Consider the following 23083-nt stretch of genomic DNA (forward strand, 5'->3'; position numbering starts at 1 on the left):
TTGCCAAAGTATTACACCGCACCTCTCATACTTCTAACTGAAAGAAAGTTTATGCCTCCTGGAGAAGCTGCGAAGTGTTACAGGGAGGGAATGACAGCAGTGGCTCCAACAGACAAAAGGTTCTGTTGCCCATCCCTCACAAGGTGGGATTTTTTCTGGCAGAATTTGGTTAAATGAGATTACAGTTAGCACAAAGTAAAGAAAGCATTTTATCTCCATTTCTCACACACAGGCCAGGCAAAGCATACATTTGCATAGAAGCTAAAACATTTACCAAGCAGCTAAGTAACTAACCTACTCAGCAGAGGCAGATACAAACTCAGGATAAGGAGGAGCAGCAAATTCCTGGGGTGGTTTCCCGAGAGAAGCTTATCATGTCACCCCTCCAGATCCTGGAAAAAAAAAAAATGCTGGAGCTTCTATCAAGTGGCTGTCTCTGGATCCCGCTCAGATACTCCAGTTCTTGTAGCTAGTAATTACAAAAACTGAACCACCACTGGGGATAACCAACAAGAAAAACAAAGGATTTAGACATGGTCAGTCACCTTGGCCACTTCATTTTTATGCTGCACCTCCTTGTACCTCTTGCCAGTTTTCTGACGGTTTGAAATAATGGACTTTTCAGTCTTGGGCAACAGTGTTCCTCCCCTTAAAAGATACAAAAAGGTGGAGCAGAACCAGCCCCATAAATATGTCCTGTTGTCTGAGAAAGGATCTCTCCCTTCCAGTGTGAACAATATCACACAATACAAAACTGCTACAAAAATGGATTTCGTGTGCTGCCCTGTTTTCTATTACCCACCAGATTCCAGGGTAAAATTGTTTAAAAAAACAGGGAGTAACGATGACAAGAGGAAGTGATGTGCTGTGGCAACAAATTGATAAGAACTCGTAAAATCCCTTGTGAATACTACACAAGCAAGCACAGACAATGAGCAGCTGGCAAAAAGCAAGGGCAGAGCTAACAGAAAGGATGTCAATAACAAAAGATGCTTCCTTTCTTGCTACAGAGACTGCCAAACAATATTGTCTCTCAGCGTTTGATAAACTTGGGTGAATCAGAACACCTAACACTCTGGACAGTGAGCGTGCTGAAAAGCATAATGATGATTTAAAAAAATCCACCCAAGTATTTCAGTACTAAACAAGATAAAAGTATATGATTTCAAAATGCCAATACTCTCATATCACTTCCTCCAGTTGTCAGAATATTTTACTTCTGCCACGCTGCAAAAAGTAACCGGATAACACTTCTCAGCTTTTCTGAGTTAACTCCAGACACAATACTGGGCAATACCTTTAAGAATCCTTAAGACATAACCATGGGTACCTTCCTATATATAATGTTGAGCCACCAGAAAAAAAAAAAAAAAAGAGTTCTCCGAGTGTAGTGACCTGGTTCTTGGCTGTTACACTCCATTACTGCATCAGCAGCAATTCAAGCATTAGCTTAAGCCTAAATTCAAGCCACAATTATGAACATCAGATAAGGGTAAATGACACTCTGGGTTCAGAATACTCACTAACCACAAACATTTAACTTTTTCCTTTAAAATACAAGCATGTTTGCTGCAACCAAGATCAAATGTAACACACATGCACAAAATATTATGGGCATCCCCTCTACAAAAGGAAAAAGGAATTTGGAACAGATGATTACTACAAATGGCCTTATCCTACAGCATCACTTTGAAAGCTATGGTAATTCTCCCAACATAACAAGGAATTTTAAACTGGGAAGGTGGGGGAATTAATGGTAATTCTCATTAGAAGCATCTTACTTACTCTTAAATGCTCATTACAATACCAAAATGAGAAAAGAAATGAAAGAAAGAGGTCTTCTATTACTTCAGTCAGCACTTACTGAATGCAGTACTTCAATAAATACTACCAAGTAGTAACCTAAAGGTTTGGGGGAACCATTACATACAACTGTCAGAAAGGAAGCTTATCTATGCAAATGCTAAAAGTAGAAAGCATAACAAAACCAAACCCCCAGCAAACACATCAATGACATGCCTACTAATTTGCATATTAAGTATGAAGTTGGTTCACAATATCTTGGTTTCAGATCACGCATACAAAAATCTTTTCCAGTGGTGCAGCCTTCCAAGATCTCAGTCCTTGCTCACCACACTAAGATGAATAGGCCCATGTAGAAAGGATCAAACAATTAGTATTTTCAGCAGAAATAATAGGGAAAAGAGAGCAAAAGCCTGCAGTCTGCTTTAACATTATTTAAAGTATAAGAGCTACCCTCTTATCCATTCCATGCTGAAGTTACTGAGTGGCAAGCAGTGCACACAAAAATACCTTAAATGGGTTACCTTACTGCATACATGCATTGGGGATACCTAGGAGAAAATTTCAAGTATCTTGAAATTAAACTTCTAAATTATTTCCATCTCATCTTTCCACTGAGTACCATATTTACCTGGCACTGCCCAGCAAATAACATGTACAAATTAGAAGTAGTTTTGTTCAGTATGTAATCATGGTGTAACACACATCCATTGGATTCAAAAGTTTTTTAGTTTTAGTTCTACTTAGCAACATTTGACACAGTTGCTGTATAAATATAGTGTGCAAGGGCCATTTATTCACACACAAAGATGTTTATATAACATAAAGATGTGTATTAGAACAAGTAGCACCTGCTGGACAAGTGTTGAAAGAATTTTGTTAGAAACCTCTTTCACTAAACATGACTGCACATTTTTTTCTGTAAGTTTTTCTGAGGCTAACATCATGTCTTGAAACTCTGAGTCGGCTCTGAAAGCTCAATCATAAGCCTGCAAAACCAGCAGAATTAATATCCCTAAGATGTTACAACAGAAGGTGATGGTTTCAGACATGTTTGCAAAAATGGCCATACCCATTCCAACATCTCAGAACAGTTAAGACTGCAAAGTAAATCCTTCACCCATTTCTTTAAGAACTTGTCTACAGAGGCTATGTTACAAAACTGTTGAAGATAATCATTCTGGAAAAGCATTTTATTTAACTATCGCTGTATACACACCCATGCTGGTTTTCTTAAGAAAAAAGAGAGAGATTATCCTCTACCCTTTGAGTGATATGTGAAGAAAAGCAAAGCTTCGATCAGGAGTCAGAATCTGCAGAATTTGATACATTTCAGTCTTATTTTATTATTCCCTTCTTGCTACACTAAAATACGGCTCACAAATCTGTTAAAACAGATATTTTAATCCAAACTTGATGCAGCATTTTAGGATATTTGTATTATCAAAAAGGAAAGTTCTCTTTCCTTTGGGAAAGACATTCCCTAGCAAGCAACCTTACACTGATTTTCATAAATGGACACTGAAAAGGAGTTTATGAACTGCAGAACAGACTCAGGGATTTACAGCTTTATCCAAAGTGTGTTCTCAAAGCAGTACACAGACAGTAGTCAAACTGATTCGAATATGCAAAGACAAGTGTGGAGTTAGCTGCATCAAATTTGCTAGTAGGATACTTAACTTCTAACTTCATAAAACATGAGGAAGCAAATAGAATTTCTAGCAGGACAAACTACACCTAAGAAGAAAGTTCTACAGATCTATATAATTTGCACAACATAAATCAGTTGTAGCCACCTGATAGTATGATCAGACTTCCTTATCATCGTTTAACAGAAAGAAAAAGTGAAATGCATTTAAGAGCCAATGGAAAGATCAATAAGACTTCCAGCAGCTTAAATGGTACTGTGAATTCTGCTTTCATAATAAGTGCTTGAAAAACTCCATTTAGCCAGAGTGCAATACTGAAAGGTTAAAACCTTACTTCATACAAGAAACAGAATGCAAAAAAAAGGTTTTATTATTTTTCCTTGTAGACTGAAACCTGACTATATCTGTGGGTAGTTTTATGTCACAAAACATTCCTGGAACCCCTTTTTCTAAAGCATGTTTTCCACCTAAAATTGATTTTTTAAAACAGTTTTAAAGTTTACAATGAAGCCACATATACTACGCTTATAGCCTTCCACTTCTGTTTCATGCAAGGACAGTATTCAGGATAACTCAATAGACCAGCCATGTTCAAAAGCTACTGACGTTTTCTAAAGGGGCAAAGTCATTACAATTAGTTGCAACTGCAGTGGGATATTTTGTCACAACCAAGGAGATTATATGTTCAGAGATAAACTTTAAACTGTAGCACCTCCTTTATAATGTTACATGTGAATCCCTTAACAGCCTCCTCAGACAACAGCAGATTTGTCAGGACAGTCACTCTAGACATTATTATCGCTTCACAAGTGCAAACTGGTCATGGTTTTTAACCAACCAAATAAAATCGCCCAATTTTTTTCCCCAGTATATACCTTATGTGGCTATTTAAGAATGCAGCTCAACTCTCAGGTTGTTCCTTTATTTATTTACTTTTAAATGTGAAAAAGAACACTTCAATACACCACAAGATGAAATATTCTACTCACAAGTTAAAAATGCGATAAAGGACACCCAGCTTGCTTTTAGTTACTGAATACAAAGGGAAGTTCAATTCAGTATCAGAACGAGACATTGTGGCAGACTTAAATTTTACATTACAAGTTCTTCCCTATGACTACAGCACATGGAAGGAAACATGTCGTGTGAACAAGTCCATTGTTTGAAACCTTTCTTCATACCTCATCAGAGCAGCTAAATATAAACAAACTTGTTATCAGCAGAACTTGCAGATTAAGTTTCACTTATCAAGGAAAGAGAGAGTAATGAGAAGGATTACTGCAAGTCTTCCAGCTACTATATGCCTGACAACTGACAGACACATCTCTACCAAGATTAAGCAATTCATGTTTCTGATTCCATGAGATTTTTTTCCCCCAGCTTATGAGCAGGTGAAGAAAATGTCATAAATGAATAAACTCAGTAGGCTCATTTCATAGTTTCATGGTTCTTAAGGGCTGGAAGGGACCTTACAGATCATCGGGTCTAGCCCCCTGTGCTGGGCAGGAAAGACTGCTGGGATCTGATGACCCCAGCAAGATGGGCATCAAGACCCTTTACATGTTCAGTCTTTTTTGGTGATGTTTTCAAATCTCTGCACTTTCATTAAAAAAAAAAATCAGGAAGCTTGTCTTTATAGCTAGGGTGCTTTGTCTCTAAATCCCTACGTAACTGATGGGTTTAGGTTTTCATTTGCCAACAATTCACTGTAGATAACACCATGGCCTGTGAATTCCCAGTATCGCTGGCAGTGGTAAACCCATAGCATGCCACTAAACCAGGGGCGGGCAATTATTTTGGGCGGAGGGCAGCTTACCGAGTTTTGTAATACTGCAGAAGCATCAGCACCAGCCTCTCCCTATTGGACAGATTTTTGTTTTAAAAATGCAAGGACACAAATACACAGGGATTTCAATGACAATTTCCAATCTAAAACAATGAATGTTCTTGCCTGTAATTAGAAGCAACTTAGACTGACTCAGTTTCAAAATATAAACAAGCCGCCCACTAGAACTACCAACACAGCTTAACAGTTTTAAGCAGAATTTCTGCAGATAAGTCTGCTAAGAGATGTGTACTGTGCAAGCACTTTCCAGTGCACAGCGTCATTGGACTCAAATCCTTGTATATATTTTTATGCCTGCAGATGACATTCTTTATATTAAACATTCACACATTGACATTACGGACATAACGTTTTTATTATGAACTCACTTCTCTCTTCCGAACTGCAATGTGGTGCATTTCTATTTAATAATATAGCCTTTGGAAATATTAGGCAACTACCACTTCACCTAGTTTCAACAAGAGTCTCTTCACTCCATCAGTGTTCGCTCGCAGCAAATGTGTGGGATACTAGTGGACGCCACAGACAATGCACATGCATTCAGCTGGGTCTGTCTTTGAGGACATACAGCAGAAAAGTTGTCTGTTCAATTCTATCAGACGCATCAAGGATTGAACAGTCGCTGAAAGAAAGCAACTTTCCCACACAAAGGTGGTTTAATTCCAGGTCACTATTAAGGAATGCTTAATGGCACTGGTAAACAGAAGGCTGCACTGCCAGACTTGTGCTAGGATCCACTGTGAGACTATCAAGTTTTTTCCCCTTAGGGATACCAAATCTGCATGTTGTGTAAGCACAAAACGACCTGACATTTAAAAAAAAAATGGATACAAAATGAAGGTAGAATCTATTTGCAAACTACCACTTTGGAACTCAGACAGTATTTTAAAAGCTGACCTTAGTTTCAGCCAACTGAATTTCTACTCAAATATTAACTGACAATTGTTTTCATATTACCTTTGAAATTCCTTACTTTTATTCAAACTTCCCACGCAAAGCAATATATTTTGGTAAACATGAAAGTAATAGAAACTGAAAAACATCCTGATCTAAAATAGCCAACTTAAACACAAAAGTTATGAACAACCTTAAAACCCTCCTTTCCATTTCAATATATGTTCTGTTTATTTCCCCACTTGCATATCACTTAAAATTGTTTATAAAGTTTCATTTTTAAAAGTCTAAGTGACATATGCATTTGATTAACATTCTTAACCAGCATACATGTCGGCCACTTTGGAAACTTTTGAACTACAGCATAAAATGCAAGGGCACCCTTGAAGGAATGGGTTAGTGAACAATCCTTTTGAACCTAGGGCTTCCATACATAAATGAAGAGAGTCATGCAAACTTAAGGAATAAAGGCAGCGTAGAGCAAGTATATCAGCACCTAGTACAATGGCAGCCTTTACATTTCAGAAAAGGTCGGAACTGGAAAGCACAAGCTGCCTGCCAGAACTCGGATTCACATTCAGAAATGCTGAAGGTTTCACTTTCCAAAAGAAGTGAACTTCCTCAACTCAATGTGACAGCAATGAAAACTCGGCAGTCACGCCTGCCCAAAAAAAAGAATTCCGGTTTGAAAATACTTTACAAGATTTCAGGATTTGGTTTTGGGCTGCAGCAAAACAAAACGGAGACCTTTTGAAAACCTTTGAGAGACACCTCCCTTCCGTTCAAGGATAGTTAATAACCTGGAGCAGGTTATGGATTAGGATGGGAAATAACTTTTTTGGCAGGCCTGCCACAACTTAGTCTAGCACCCTCACTGAGTACCGCTTCCATGCAAGGCAATCCGTTGCCACACCGCCTCTGCTTTCTGTCCTATCTGCCACTGTGCTGCTTGCCTACTCCCCAGTTTGCTGTGTGCCACACACAGGCTGTCCGTGTAACTTGCCACAGGTTGGGCCTCCTAGATTAGGACACTTGCCTGGAATACAGGAGATTCAGGAAGAGGAGGGACCCAAATCTATGGCACTTGGCTAGAACTTGGGAGAAGTAATCATCTGGTCATTGGCTATCCTGGGAACCGTCATCCATTCTGCCATACCAACCACAAATTTCATCTTAAGACAACAGAAACCACCCCAACAAAAGGATTGTCAAAGCCATAAATTTTCCTTTGAAGTTTTAGTTTCAACAAGTCAGCGCCTTCCAAAGCAAAAGGGTTTGTTGAAAAATTCCCAATCTGCTTCTGGAACGTCAAACATTACCCTGGCTCATGTTTAAGTTACTCAGTACCTTTTACCTACAGCAAGTATCTACAACTGAAAGCCAACTTTCAAATAACAAAGACCTATGTGAGAAAGTCACCAATTAAAACAGCACAAACCAATGCCCCCCTTGCCATTTTTAACAGACAGGAATCAATGCCTGGATGGTTGTTTAGACTGAACTACCTGGATGACTAAAAGGCAATCTTTCAAAATTGAAATGCCACATGAACGGGCCAAACCACATACAGTAAAAGGGTACAACTCTTCCCAACTTCAGTTAATGCTATACCTGTTCTGTGGAAAAATGGAAGACATTCTCCAGGTCTGTCATGCCAGTACTTCTTACAAGACCTGAAATATATGAAAAAAAATGATCAAGTTATGTGAACCTATCCTAAAGTTTAAAGTTATTGTACATATGCAGCTAAATGAAGTACAATACTTTCACTAGGACCCATGGGAAGTGTGAACTGGACATCAGGATAATCAAAATCTCAACAGAGAGCAGAGACTTTACAGGCCGCCATAAAAACTTTTCTTTGAAAACAAGAAATACACAAAAAAGTTCCAGCTGGATTGCACCAAAGCTCTGACAAATTTACAAATGCTACGGGATTTGGAGAGAAGACTGACAACAGTAATTCACTAATCTCTCTCTCTTCCTTGCATAGAGTGAGTTAATGACAAAGTATTCTGGCTTTGTCCGTTTGTGACATCCACTGACCCAGAATTCAGAGACACTACCTCATAGTTGGTGGATCAGTAGCAACTAGTCTGACAAAGATCCTCTGTCAAGGGTGACAGTCCCTGGCAAGCTCAATCTTGGGGGCAGGGATATAGACTTGGCAGACAATGTCCTAGACCTTGCCAAATCTCCACTGGTCAAGCCTACTGAAGTGCCAGCGAAACTTTTCTGCTTGGTTTTAAGAGTACTGCAGAAGTGGCCTGTACAAAAGAGATGCTTGTAATTAAGCTGATAACAGGCATAATTGTGATACTCCTAGTTTTAATACAATTATATGCACGAGTCATTTAAAAATAGTTAAGAATACATCACATTCAAAAGCTTGTGTGTCCCAATCATGCAGTTAGTTGATCCAACAAAAGGCATCACAAAAAATCATGGTCTCTTGCATATTTCCACAGCCATAAGGCTACAACTTCACTCAACACTGCCAAAGTAGTTATTTTTTACTTATCTATAAACCACACAACTATTCTACAGGATAAGAATGACTATTGCTTGGTTTGAGCATGAGTGGGTTTCTTCACTACAAAAGCTTCAGTTTGCTGAAGAAGCAGTTTACAAGAGAAGGAAGCATGTTTAAGGAAGCCTTACACACAATTTAATTGTTCTCTGTAACAGCTATTACAACCATTGAGAAACCTTTGCACTGGCTTGCATTTTAAATCAGATGACATCCCAAAGTAACAGTGTAGTGGTTTGTGGGGAACCATTATATGCTTCCTTTTTGACAACTGTATATCTATGCAATTGCTTCCAAAACAGGGCAAATAAGAGAGCCGTCACAAAATAACACAAGTTTTACTTAACGCGTCTTCAAACAACAACATCTATAAGCAATTATTTATAAAGTACATCTTCTTGAAATAAAAAATGTATTTCTCTGCGAGATCTTAGCAATGCCAACAGCCTAACTTTCAAACACTATCCAAAAAAACCTTGAAATGCATTTAATAAACTATTAGTAACATTTGCCTTGGGAAGAATACAAGAACAATTCTGAACAGTCAGACTGTACTTTATCATCAATATGAAGATAGCAGAACAGGTCATTTCTGCAAGACACACAATTTGAAATCTGACTTCAAAGCAAAAACAAAAAACCAAAAGATAGGGGCTCAACTTCCTCTCCTTCAGGTTCAGTCACAGGTTAAAATTCAGAAGAATTCCCTCGCATAGTATTCAAATGCAAAACTTATTAAAACAGCAATTTAGCTCCATCTCTACCCTGACAACATTCTGTCATTGCATCCTTGCACTCTTAGCTCATTAAAGCTTCCCCAAGAGGAGAAAAGTTCCTCTCTCTTTCCATCCTGTCTCTATTTTATCTTATTCACATGGTTTACCCAGTGTACTCTGCATTCTATTAATGAGTTCTTCATCTGTGGTGCATTATGTCTATAGCTGAGGTCAAACCAGCATTTTCTGAACAAGTTACCTCACTGGGTAGATTTTTTTTTCAAAAATAAATGCCTTGAGGCACTTAACAGTAATTTCAGGCCATACCCAACAGAAGTTTAATTCAGGTGAGATAAAAACAGAACCACTACTGTCTTCCTGTGGGATAAAGATATTAAACCTAGAAGCAGATTACAAGCAACCAAACCAAGTGTTTATTTTAATCTCATATTTATGTTTTCAAAAACAGTACTAATTATGAAACAACTCTGCTGAAATTACAAGTTTTTCCAAAAGTGAAACTCAGATGCTAACTATGAGAAAAAACTATAGGATTTACAAACAGAACGTTCTCATAATCATTACTTCATTATGAGAGGTATACATTGAATAATTCTTCTCTTTGTTTTCACTTTTTAAAATACCAAACGCAATGGCTAAATACTTGGGAGGTAAGTGTAAATAGTTCTGGTAGAGAAGCAGTTCTCAACTTTTTTAGATTTCAGGTATCCCTCAGTAGACTCAAGGTGCTTCAGAAAGTGTCAGCTCTAACTTTTCACTGCATTTTTGACTGCAGAAAAAATAAGGCAATTCTTCTGTAACAAAAACCTTAGAAAGACCACAACAGGTCAGAATGTTTTTGACACTGTGGATTCCTATTGGAAATGTCTGGGTTTACCTTGCGAATCATGTTTTGCATGTCTAACAGTGACTATAATTTGTGGCACCCTGCAGCACCCCTGAAAGGGTCTTGCGGTACCAGAATCACTGCAGTAGAGTGAAAGAAGAACAGCAACACATTTTATCTACACCAGGTCATCCAAGGTTCCCCCGACAACAGGGAAAGACAGCACAGTAATGCAAACTTCGCTTATTATTCTCTGATGCCTCATAACAATGGGCCACATCTCCAAGCTGGCCATTATGTACAATCTTTACCATTTTACAGGGTATCTTCCACTTAAGACATTGTAAATTTAAAATGTACGAGTAAATTAAGCCTCTGGGAGATGGGGAGGATATGTAATTCTCAGTTGGGTGCCTAGAGATCCTTTCAAGAGCGCCCTGGGATGCTATGCAAGGTTTGTACCGTTAGGTGTACAAATGTGATTCGCAAGATAAACCCAGAAATTTTGAAGAAGAATCCATTGTGTCAAAACCACTCTGGCCTGCTGTGGTCTTTCCAAGTTCTTCGCAACAGAAGAGCTGCTCTGGTATTTTCCTGTAGTCAAACATGATGTGGAGACTCAGAGGTGGCATCTTCTGAGAGAGGCTTTGAGTTTAAGAAGGGTCATCTCACATCCATCCAGGGGTGCCTCGAGTTGAAAAAGAAATGGAAAAACTGCCGATTGAGACACAGGGAGAAATGAAACACAGCAAGGCTAATTCCATAACTTGGTTACATTGACATGGGGAAGTCCCAGGCCTGAGGGAGACCACGGGTCACTTGATTGCCCATCTTGTGCCTTCCCCACTGGCCCACGCTTCCTCTTTCACGTTCCCAGGTCCAACACACCCGTGGGAGCTGCCCGGCTAGGACCAGGGCTGCAAGGCCACTGGTGGATGCCAGGCACATCTGAGGCAGGAGGAGCATGGGGCAGAGGGAAGAAACCACAACCCTGGCAGCAAAGAGCTACAGGATCAAGGGCTAACCCCAGCACCTCCCATGGCAGCAGCACACTCCTGACTCGGGTCAAGCACATGAGCCTGCGCTTCCCTGGAGGCACTGGCATATGGGGGGGGGCATCATACCAATCCCTGAAGCAAAGCCCCCCTGGAGATACCCCCCCCCCAGTCTCCCAGGGGATGCCCTCCAGCCCCCCAGGGAAATGCCCCCCTCACCCCCCACTACAGGGAGACCCACCCCCCAGGTCTCCAGGGAACCCACCCCCACTGTCCCTGGTCTCCAAGGATACATCCCCCTCAGTCCCCCCAGTCTCCAGGGAGACACCCCCCAGTCTCCAGGGAGATCCCCCCACAAGGTCTCCAGGGAAACCACCTCCCCAACTCCCCCTGCTCTCCAGGGAGACACCCCGCAGCCCCCAGGTCTCTAAGGAAATACCCCCCCTCCACCCAGGGCTCCAGGGAGCCCCCCCGGTCTCCCGGGAAACACTCCTCCCAACTCCCCCTGGTCTCCAGGGAGATATCCCCCCTCCACGGTTTCCAGGGAAACGCCCCCCCCCGTCTCCAAAGAGACGCTCCCCAAAGCCTCAGCTGCGCGCCTACCCGCCCTCCGCGCCTGCCCCGCGGAGGACAAAGGGCCCAGCCCCGCTCACCGGCGGCCTCTCCACTCCGCACAGGCCGGGCCGGGTCTCAACAAAACTTTATTGGTCCGCGCCGAGGGGACAAGGCGGCCGCAGGCGGCAGGGGCCGGACGAGGACCCGGATGTGCGCGAGGGGCCGCAGCGCGCATGCGCCGGGGGCCGCGGAAGGGGCGGGCCGGGTCCCAGTCGCCTCCCTCCGGTCGGAGCTGGGCGCGCAGCCTTGAGACGCGGTCTCCTCCTCCCCTCGCAGCAGCATCAGACCCTGCAGCGCGAGACAGACACCAAGTGTCACTTGCCATAAAACAAGAAGGGGGGAAAAAAACCTTTTTTTTGTCCAGTTCGAGTGAAACCCCCCCTGCCCTCAGCCTGGAGGCGCCTAACGCTTCTCCTCAGACAGCACAGAGGGCCCAGGCCTCCTCTTATGGAGTATGCCCCTCGTGGAGCCCATGGTGCAAATTGCTGCCAGTTATTTGAATGCTGGTACCCAGCAAAATCGTCTCCTGCTATGAGCAAAATGCAACTCGTGGCCCTGCGATAGCTGGCACGGGTCCTGCCGTCGCATCTCTGCCCAATTTGCTGGGGATTTTTCTTCCTTTGCATCTCCGTGCCTTTAAAAAAAACCTCAGCTGCCGATGAGGGATTACAGAATGAGTCCTGCCTAATAAAACAGGAGCTAATGAAAAACATACGGGACGCTTTGAAAAAAAGAAAACAGCTCGTCAAATAAATATCGTGCTAGACAAGGGTGACCAATGTGATTTTTGTACCAGAAACAATACAATCGTGGGCGGGTCCCAGCAAGCGAGGTTGTATCCTGTATTTTCCTTGCAGTTCTCCTTATTCCTTGAAATACAAGTCGTCACCCTTCCTGTAAGCTACCTAGAAGAACGGATACGCGCACAAAGGGAAGTGTCAAGTCACCTCGACTGTGTGATGATCGTAACGCAGCAATGCGCTGGCCACTTGACTATAATATGGTTTGGTTTTGCCTACAGAGCAAGGACCACGTTATGTAACAGGATTGCGTTATACTGAAGCCAATGTAGCGACACCAATTCACACCGGTAAGCTGAGTGCGTGGGTTGAAGCACAACAAGCGTGGTAAATGGCATGATATATTAGGAGGGGGGAAAAAACAATAAGACACAGAGAAATATAGCGGGCAGTACGGTATGTAGAGATAAATGAGAAAAGTAACCATACCTTTTAAGTGTTAGAGATGATGCTGAATCAAAACCCGCCACAAAAATAATCTTTGTGCATTTCAACAACCCACTCTCATACATGAGACTGAAGCTTCAAACACCTTGAAAATTCAGACAAAATTGCCCCTGGCTCCAGGTCATCTCAAGTGTAGTCAGAAGTCTTCGGTAACCTGTGATCCAACACCAACACATTGCAACTAGACCCACAGGGCGGTCAAGTCATTCCCTAATACTGCGTTTACCCGGCAATTTATTGAGAGTGCGGAGGAACAGGCTGATGTAGTTTAGCCAGTGAACAATTGTTCTGGTTTGGCCACTCACCCTTAAAGTGGGACAACAAAATAGCTGGGCTTTTTCCAACCCCTTTTGTGTAGCTTAATTAATAAACTGAATAACAAACAGCAAATTGGCAGCAGGCATTTTAGATGTTTTTCACGTGCCAGTCATAAAGGTTCCTAGACTTCTATGAAACAAAATGTACTTTGATTGAAGAGCTCCAAAAGAGTAGTATACTATTTAATGACGCACACAGTACAGAATTATGATGTATTTTGCTACAGAAATGTCAGTTCCGCTGGTGAAGAAACCTAAAGCTGTCCAAAGAGTGGGGAGGAGTAATGGTACAGTAAGAATTATGTAGTTATTAATTAAAGTCTAGAGGTAGGGTTAGGGGCAGTGCTTGAAACACTTTCCATCTCAGCAATGATTCTTTAGATCAGGGGTGTAAAACTCATCCCATCCCCTCAGCTAGGTCTGTACCTGATGACAACAAGGCAAGTGGCAGAGGTGATGAGGCCAGCAGTGCCATAAGCATGGATGGCAGGATCAGCAACAGAAGCAAACGAGTACCCATGGGGTAAAGGACAGCAGGCCAAGTAATTGCAGAGTCAGCAGGGCTGTGTTGGCACAGCCCTCGCTTGTCCCTCTGCCTGTGACAACCAGGCCCAAAAGGGCCCTATACCTCAGATTCTGCAGCAGTCCCAGTCCCTGAATTTCTTGGCCTACCAGAAGCCGTACAGACTGGAGGGAATGGCTCAGTGACTCCTGAAAGCTATATGTTTGACACCTCTGCTTTAAAGAACTATTCTAAATGTTCTGGAGCCAGGCAACATAAATGATGAACATAAATAAGCAGCTGGTCTCCTTCCAGTCAACAGGATAGCAGAAATGACATTTTATGCAAGTGAAGTCAAGTTTCATACATTCTTACAACACCCACAGAAGCAGTGGCACACAAAAAAAGCAGTAAAACACCTCAACCTATCAGTCTAGATCAGGTCTGCTCCCTTGTGCAGTATTTAATAACTTATCATAGCCTTAGCAATGGGAACAGAAACCTGAAATATCTGTCTTTCAAACCTTATCCCTATTAGCGTTGTTTACAGTCTCTGGGCAAGACGCTAAGAGTCATCTTTGGCTACTAAAAATGAGACTTAGGGAGAATTTATGTATGCAAATGCAAAAAAGCAATTCAGAACACTTCGCTCCACCAGCTGCAAAACCCATCTAGCACCTCATTTTGGACTCCAAAATTACCGAGGCATCTAAACGCAGGTTTGAATGGAAGCAAAGAACCACAGTCAGAGCAGCTAGGCTCTTTCCTCGATCCTGCTATAATCTGGATAGTAGGCAAAGGGGCACCTAAGCTCCCCAGAGGGGTTCAATCAGGTAAGGTGTCCCAAGTACATCTGATAGCCTTGTCCCAAGTATGGCTAATAATGTTGTTGAGATACAATCTAGAGCATGGGGGCGGTAACCTGTAGGGCTGAAAAAAATACTGCTTGCTCCATGGTGAGCTGGTGCTTCTGACCCAACCACTGTTGTCCCAGCTTGTCCCAACATGTACATGTGAATCTAAAAAACTGAGTCCAGACAGATGGTCCCATGACCTAGTGTAATTTACATTGAATGTGTACACCAGACATAATTTCCACTGAGATCACAGAATGAGAGATATACAATTGCTGCAGGGCACAGTTGTGGTTATTACTGTGCTTACCAATAATACCAGTATAAGTGATGGAAAACCAGTTCAAATCTGTAACGCAACAGAAATTCAGTGCACATAAACTATTTTCAAAATGGCTGAAACCAGTTTAAGACAAATCTGGATGGATACAGTATCAGAGTTAGCTGATTTAAGTTTAAATCAGTGTATTGGACTTCTGTCCTGGATTCAAGTTAACTCACATTCTCCAGCATCCCAGGCTGCTTTGTACTTCCTCCACAAAACTCACCCCCGCAGGGTGGGCTGGCCAGCCTTGACCCAAGCTGTCTGCTCCAGCCCAGCAGGGAGGTGTGCTCTAGCGCCACCCAGCCTCTGGCCTGGGGTACTGCAGGCATGTGGCCGCGTTTCTGGAATCAAAAGTGAACATCTGTTCACTTGCTTATCAGTTCAATCTATGCAGCTTAGACTAATTTGCAAAGATTGAATTGATCCACCCTTAGACTTTTTGACTGTCTGTACTTCGCCTAAGTGACAGATAAACCCTTAGCAAAAGGATGTCCTGGGATAGACATGGACAGATGTCCATGACACGTAAACTGGTGCAACTTATCCCTCAGTCTTTCAGGTGCAATTTTCCACTGGATTGGCTAAAGTTTCCCTAATTTCAGCTCCTATTTAACACTACTGTGATGCAAATTATACCACAACAAAGGTGTCGTCTCTCTAGCCTATAAATTTGATAACTAGCTACAATACATAAATACAAGGAAATGGTTTAGAAAAATAATTATGAAACCTTGATCTTCCTGTGACTCTTAAAATGATTGCCTTAACTGAACTTTTAAATTGCTGGTAAGAGGAAAATGAGTTTAAAAATAGTTAAAAGTGTTAGAACCCCCACTTGAAACACACTGTAGCAGCTGGTCCCTTGGGGGAAGTGCTGAGCATGCTCCACCCATCCAAATCTTCTGACATGACCTTGAAATTAGCCAGCAAATGTCTTTACCAAAGGCTGAAGGCTCAAAAATGGGCTCTGAGGATGAGCCTGGAGCAACTTCCAGGCCTGGAAGCATGTCTGTAGATTCAGGTGGCCACAGTATAGCCAGCTTTGCCTTCACTAGGACCTGCTGTATATCCAAGCACACGGTCATATTTTGGAAGAGTTTAAAGGTGGGTGGAGGAAGTTGGGTCTTTGTAGATAATCTCACTATTTGCAGCAGTATGAGAAGACCAAAGGGCAACTCAGGTGGCTGTCTCACAAGCAGAACGTAGAGCAGAGATTTAGTACAACACAGAACATATGGAGGAAGAAAAAGGCTAAAGCAGTTTCAAAATACAGAGTAGAATATTTAAGTGTTTATTCCCAAAGGTACATGGTGAATTATGGGCTACTGTGGGACACTGTCTTATTGAGTTCATAGTCTTGGGGTATAACATGGATGCTTTTGTGGAACAGAACCTCAAATTATTTAAAAATACCTGTTTAAAATTAGTTAGGGCTCCATGAAAGAACTGTTACTTCTGCATGCTTTACCTTAAGTTGAAAGAGAAGGGAGTCATGAAGTAGCCTGCATTAGTGTACAATATGGGTGTCAAACATACAGCTTACAGACCAGATCCAGCCTGCCAGGAGTCTGGCAGACTACTAGAAGTTGGAGGAGGAATAGCCTGCCACAGAATTCAGGAGCCTCCAACATCAATGGACATGACCATCTGCAGCAACCCCCCCGGACCTGTGCTGCTATCCAAATGCAGCCCTGTACCACCACATACTTGGGGAGGTCCCATTATGCTGCCCAAACATAGCTCCACATTGCTGCCTGAATGCAGCTCCCTGTTGCTACTTGGTCCCAGACCCATGCTGCTTCCCAAACACAGCTCTGTGCCGCTGCCAGAATATGGCCGCACTTCAGTTGCTGCTAGCTTCGCAGATTCAGCCTGGGCCATGCCCTTGCAGTTCCTATCTAACCAAGGGCCTGCGGCAAGTTTGATACCTCAGCTGTATAATATTTCCATATTGTTGTCATCCCCTTACTGACTCATGTTGATAGACATTGGACAGTATGGGAAAGGAGGACAGCAACAATAACTCATTTGATGTTATAGATGTGCTGGATATTAATATAAAGTTGCTGGACGGCGGAGGAAAAGAAAAGTCAATATCTGTGAATATTGTTATATCCACAGTTTTTCTTAATCACCTGAAAAAACTTAAGCACTGAGATCAGTGAAAATGTTCTAAACAAGAGATGTTAAAGCAAGATCAATATTACTATTATCATTTGAGCATCTAAAATTGTTCCCCATGCTATACAGAATACAAAAATATTGATGATTTGGTATGTCTTGCTTGATATGTCAGAAAGGCAGCTCAAGATGCAAAACTGAGCAGAGAGAGTGGAGAAGTGAGTTTGGGAGTCTTATGCACAGAGATGATAATCACAGCTACAAGAAGAGAAAACAGTACACAAGTTTAGAAATATATCCCAGGAGAAGCTACCAACAAGACCATTTGAATATTGAAAAGATACCTTTGAGATTTGAGAGTTAGTACTAAAACCTGTAAATAGATTCTGACCAGTCTAAAATATGTATAGTTGGATAACTGGATCTTGTGAAGAGCAGAAAATATTCCTGAAAAAGGGGAATGATATGCCAATTACTTAACATGAAATAATACCCTAATTTAGAGGGGAGAAGTAGAAGAAAATGTAAATGGTCTTATTCCTTAGAATGTCCTCACTGTTGCCATTTATCTAGAACATTCCTCATTTTATGCTCATCTTTGTTTCAGTTGCATAGAAGTAAGTTGTATTCTCACTTATTACTGGAAATCTGTGGTTCTCGATCTTTTCAATACCACCATCCCATTTTATCATAATAATACTACATAGAAATTTTGAGACCCACCAGTAATAAAAGGCAGGGAGTTACTATCTTTCTGCCTTTTATGAGCAGTTTGTGACCACTAGGCTCAGAAGTCACCCATAACAAAAATGCTGCATCATGATAAGATGTTACAGAAAGATATACTGCATAATGGAAATTAATCCCACATCACTGTTAACTTTGCACACTGTTATCATCTTGCATCTCTCAGGATGAGGTTCTTTGTCCTTTATTAGTTCCAGATTGGCTTTGTAGAGCCTTGTTTTTTAATTGTAGTACTACAGATTTACTCATCTATATACCACTTAGTTTATAGCATTACATCAGACTTCTACCGTACAAGGCTATAGAGAGGTTGCCAGTTTCTGAGAGTTCCCCATTCCCAAGTGTCAATGCCAATGTTCTTGCCTAAGCATGTTCAGTTTTAAGAGTGTCTGACATTTGGGTGGGACACGTTCCATGTACAGGACGGTGGGGAGGTCTAACATGCAGCATCATACTAATTATAGCAATCTGTTGACAAAACTGAGTTGGAAGTCCACCGCTTTCAGCAGCAGAATTAGGACTAAGATCCACAATAGCCATGCACTGAGCAGTTGTATTTGCGGCTCCATAGCCAAAACCACAGGAAAACTATTTTTAGCAAAACTGAGCCCTAAATAGTGGAAACACTGAAAGTATAGCTCACACAAGGGGCCAAATTCTTCTCTGGGCTACACCCATTCCCCAGTGATGCTGGGATGGAACTACACAGAACTGCACTATAACACAAATGGGCAAGATTTTTAATAGGTGGCATCAAAGGATTTTATTCTTTAAACAAAGAATTTTTTTTTTCCTGCTGAAAACAGAAAGAAAAAGGAAAGAAGCAACTGACAATACAACCCTAGTTGTCTGTCATTTCAGTTGCAGTGGAGTGAATGCATCCTACAGTCCCTGTATGCGTACATAACATTTATACCTAAACTAGCCCTCCATTGATTACACGGATACTTTTGGCCAGCAGGGGCTGTCACTTTCAAAATTGATGAAAAAGGTTCTCATGATTCAACAAACTATCTAGACCAAATGAAAAAAGCACATCTATAGTCTGGGACAAGAGAAGCAGGTGAAAATGCCTCTGAGGACCAAGCCCATACACAGTTACTATTAGTTATAACCGTAATTGATTCCAAAAGACAAATACATTCCACTGCCATTATTGCCACATGCCATTTTCCAGCACAGTGGTACTAGCAATAATATTCCTGTTATTCAAAATCACATACATATGAGCTGCTTGAGAGCATGATTCTTCTTTCTAATTGATGTAAGTACTGTGGAGTGTTTCCACTGAGGTCCACAAAGTAACACAGGTGCGAAGCTGGTATCAGGCTTTTTTGAGGTAAAATGGATCATTGCACACTTAGTGATACAACTAACCAACAAATATTACCTTTGGCTTCATGAATATCCTCTCCAGTATCAAGATGTGCAGCTGTAAGTACATTCATGCCTATCTCATGAAACTGCTAAAAAACCTCAAGGGCAAGGTTATTAGCCTTTCCTGTTTTGCTCAGATTTCAAATACTTTTAGCACAACATTTGTCTTTTCACGCAAGTGTTTTCTGTATTAATTCAACCAAGTGAAAGAATGAAAGTAAAAGTGTGAGTGATTTTAGGAACAATTTTGCCGATTCCGCTTCTATTTTCACAGGAGCTATTTTCAGCAGCAAAAAATGCTTTTCATGTAGACAAAAGCAGAATAGGGGATGCCCTCTAAATTAAAACTTAGTGGTGGCCTAAGAGAAGATGAAGAAAAAAGGAAAGGTAAGAAATATTTAATTTTCATAAAAGAAACCAAAATCTTTTCTTGTTGCCATTTTTTACCACTCATTGCACTTCCCTAGTCTTTAAACTCACAATGACACAAACATTTCATAGAAATGCTGTGGGGAAGATGGGGAGGGGGATAGGGGGGAGTCAGCTTTTAAATTTAAGACAGGGTTTTTACAAGGCTGAAAGAAATGGAGAGAAAAATAATTCTCTGTTTATGCCTCAATTTCTCTGTATTTGGCATAGTAAGGGACAAGTTAAAAGTTCATAAACTTTTTCACTCCAGGTGCTTATATGGGTCCCATGTAAGGCTTGGTCAATAACGTAGTTGAAACCCCTAATTACAGTGCACTGCATCTTCTAAACTGCATTTTGGATTCTCAAAGTTCTTTTAGATCATATTTACAACACACACATACTGTTCTCTGTTTTGTACATTAATTGCTTCCCATCATGAGGACAGAATTGCACTTTTAGATTGGGTTAAAGATACTGAAAGATAAACATTACACAATTTGCTTGACTGTCTGGAATAGAAACCCTAATACCATTCAAACACAATCCTTTTATATCCATATTTCAAACTTATGCTTCAGCACAAAATCTCTCCTTCTCTACAGATGTATACTTTTTTAAAAATAAAAAACATTTTTCCCTATCCACATTATTCCAAACCCACTATGAATGTTAGGAATTTTCTACAACTCCAGTATTAAAACTTTATTGTTTCATGATTTAACTAAAATCCTAGAAATTAATGACCTTAGCAGCAGATGCTGCCTTGGAAAGTTCTACATGCACAGGCCTGTGCTTAGACCCTAGCCACGTTATTCAGTTACATTCAGTTTAACAACAGTAAAATCTGCAAAGTTTTAGGATCTGACGCCATGTTACCAGCTCTCCTCTTTCCTCTGAAATACAAGGTTTAACAAATTAAGAAGTAGACATATTTTAAAGGGAAGGAAAAAAACAAGCAAATCTCCATCATTTTACCTTAGAGAAAGAAAGTTATTGCAGCTCCATTTTCTGTGCCCTTATTTTTTTTCCTCTAGTTCCTTTCCAAGTGATTTCTATTTCTCCCTTTTTCTCTCATACTGGCGACAGACAGGCTAGGGGTGGAGCTCTGAGTGAAGTATCCCCCTGCCTGCTGGGAGAACTGAGGTATCAGATAACAAATACTTCTCAGCAAACAACCAAGGACAGTCAAGCTGGGAAGTGTGTGTGTGTGTGTGTGTGTGTGTGTGTGTGTAAAGACTTCAAATTCCCACTTTAGAAACTTTCTGGAAGTTGCATACCAACACAAGCTTTGTTTCTTTCATCTTGAAATAATGTTTTTAATTGCAATACAATACAGCCATACTTTGAACCAGCAACATGTTTCACAGAGTTTCTGATCAATGACATTATCAAAAATCGTTGATTCTTTTCCAGTGAACAGTTTAGTCAATACATTTTATTGTCTGTTTGTGAATCGCGAATGGAGGAGGAAAATGTATTGAGTCTTTGCATTATGTTTCTTTGTACTCAAACAGTATATAGATACTTTGGGTTTAAATGATCTTTTTAATTTCTATATATTAAAAGGATAATAGAACAAGGAAGAACACAAACCTACTTAAAGTAAAATGGTGCTGTCCTCTGAATGGACTGAAATGAACACAAAGAGCTGCCTCGTTCTGCTGAGAGCAGAGTTCTTCACAATTTCAAAGTGCATTGTGTAGAAACACATGTTTTGACTCCAAAGTTGGAAGCACTTATGCCAAAAAGTACGATTACTTACGCGTGCAAGCATTACCACAATCAATCCATTTATAATTATCACGAGGCTCTTTTCAGTCCAAAGGTTTGACCCATGCTATTGGTGATTACGGTACTGATTAGGACAGCTATGTCCGATTTCATTTGCTAATATTTTACTATGTTGATATTCTCTTTTATAATCTGTGTGTTTCTGCTTGTTTTGAAAATTGTTTGTGCAGCATCCTGATTATTTCTGCCACTTTACAACTATAATTATAAATTTGCAAATTATACAAATAATCAGCTCCTTTAATAGGGATAATTCTTCTGTTCACAGCCAGGAGAATGGGAAATAATTTTTGGTTACATTAACAAGCCTTTCTCTGTCAGAGAAACACAATGAGCTTCAGGTGCAAGACTCCTTGCAAACTGATAATGAGTTTATACTATGTTTCACAAAAATGCATTAATTACTATAATCAACATTAAGAGACTATTGCTGTGGCACATTAAAGGTGATTTGAATGGATGTCTTCATTTAATTACACTTCAGTTTGTTAACCCAGCTACTGAGTTCAGTTTTTCAAAACAAGAAAAATATTGATATGAATAAATCTAAACATAGTAGACTCAAAACAAAATAGAGCCTTGTATGGGATGGAAATACTGTTCCACTGTTTTGAAGTTTGGCTTCGAAGAGGAATCAGACCCTCAAAATTTGAAATTCTGCACTAAGAAGAATTCTAAAAATAAAAACAAGGTTGAACTGTTCCATTTTGTCAAAACTGAATCCATTTATTTTGATTTTTTTCTTTTAATTTTGTGTTCTAAGATGCAACTCAGTAAAAAAAATCTTACCTGAAAAGTAATTAAAAAAAAAAGAAATGAGTTTCATTGTAAAATGTTTAAAAATGACATTTCAGAGATTTTTCTCTAGTCGATTTTCTGCTGAAATGAATTTTATTTTAATTTTAACAGAAATGTATATTCCAATAGAATATCAGGGTGGGAGGGGGGAATTGTTTTTTTCCCCTCTCTAATCAGGTCTAAAGTACATCAGAATCATTTGGCAAATATTTACTTAATTATAGCTTCTGTAAGAGAGACATTTTTATCTCTAATTTAAACATAGGGAGCATGAAACAGAGATCAAGAAAGTGACCTGTGCTCATACAGTCCATGTCAGAACTGGGAATAGAACTAAAAATTATTTCCTAATCATCCAATATTGAACTTTCACCACTAGACTGACAGCTTCTATAACAACCTACCTTCAACTATGCTTAAAAATGTTGTAGTTTCCTTGAAGCGTTCTGGTTCCATTCTTTTCTTCCACTTAGCACAAGTGTAAGGAACTAAGTATTACAGCCTTGGTAACCTGATATTTCTAAGAGGGCCTCAACAGCATCAGTTCTTTCTTGCCTTTCTCCAGCCATGATTTGATTAAAAATTTACAGCAGGTACAGGATTATATGCAAAACATACATATTTACGGTTATATTTAATTATCATGATCAGAGCATAGGGTTATTTGAATGTAAAAACTGAAGGCATTGTAATCCTCT

The 23083-nt window shown here is 40.5% G+C and overlaps 1 protein-coding gene across 9 annotated transcripts in view; it reads right to left on the reverse strand.

The window, feature by feature from the left end:
* Positions 1-20921, reverse strand: part of SMAD5 (SMAD family member 5) — a 35643-nt gene extending 14722 nt beyond the window's left edge. Inside the window, exons 1-4 of one of the 9 annotated variants that reach the window (XM_090064113.1) lie at positions 20772-20916; positions 11934-12183; positions 7804-7865; positions 295-392 (exon numbers count right to left, since the gene is read on the reverse strand). The gene's annotated coding sequence lies outside the window, so the exon portion shown is untranslated. Of the gene's footprint in view, positions 1-294; positions 393-7803; positions 7866-11883; positions 11903-11933; positions 12184-13124; positions 13270-20771 lie in introns of those variants that run through there. The other 8 variants (XM_090064111.1, XM_090064120.1, XM_090064114.1 and 5 more) reach the window with 8 other exon arrangements.
* Positions 20922-23083: the final 2162 nt, after the last annotated feature.

This window comes from Crocodylus siamensis, chromosome 10 (genome assembly GCF_052110815.1).
Source record: "Crocodylus siamensis isolate JL-2025a chromosome 10, ASM5211081v1, whole genome shotgun sequence".
Classification (NCBI taxonomy): Eukaryota; Metazoa; Chordata; order Crocodylia; family Crocodylidae; genus Crocodylus; species Crocodylus siamensis.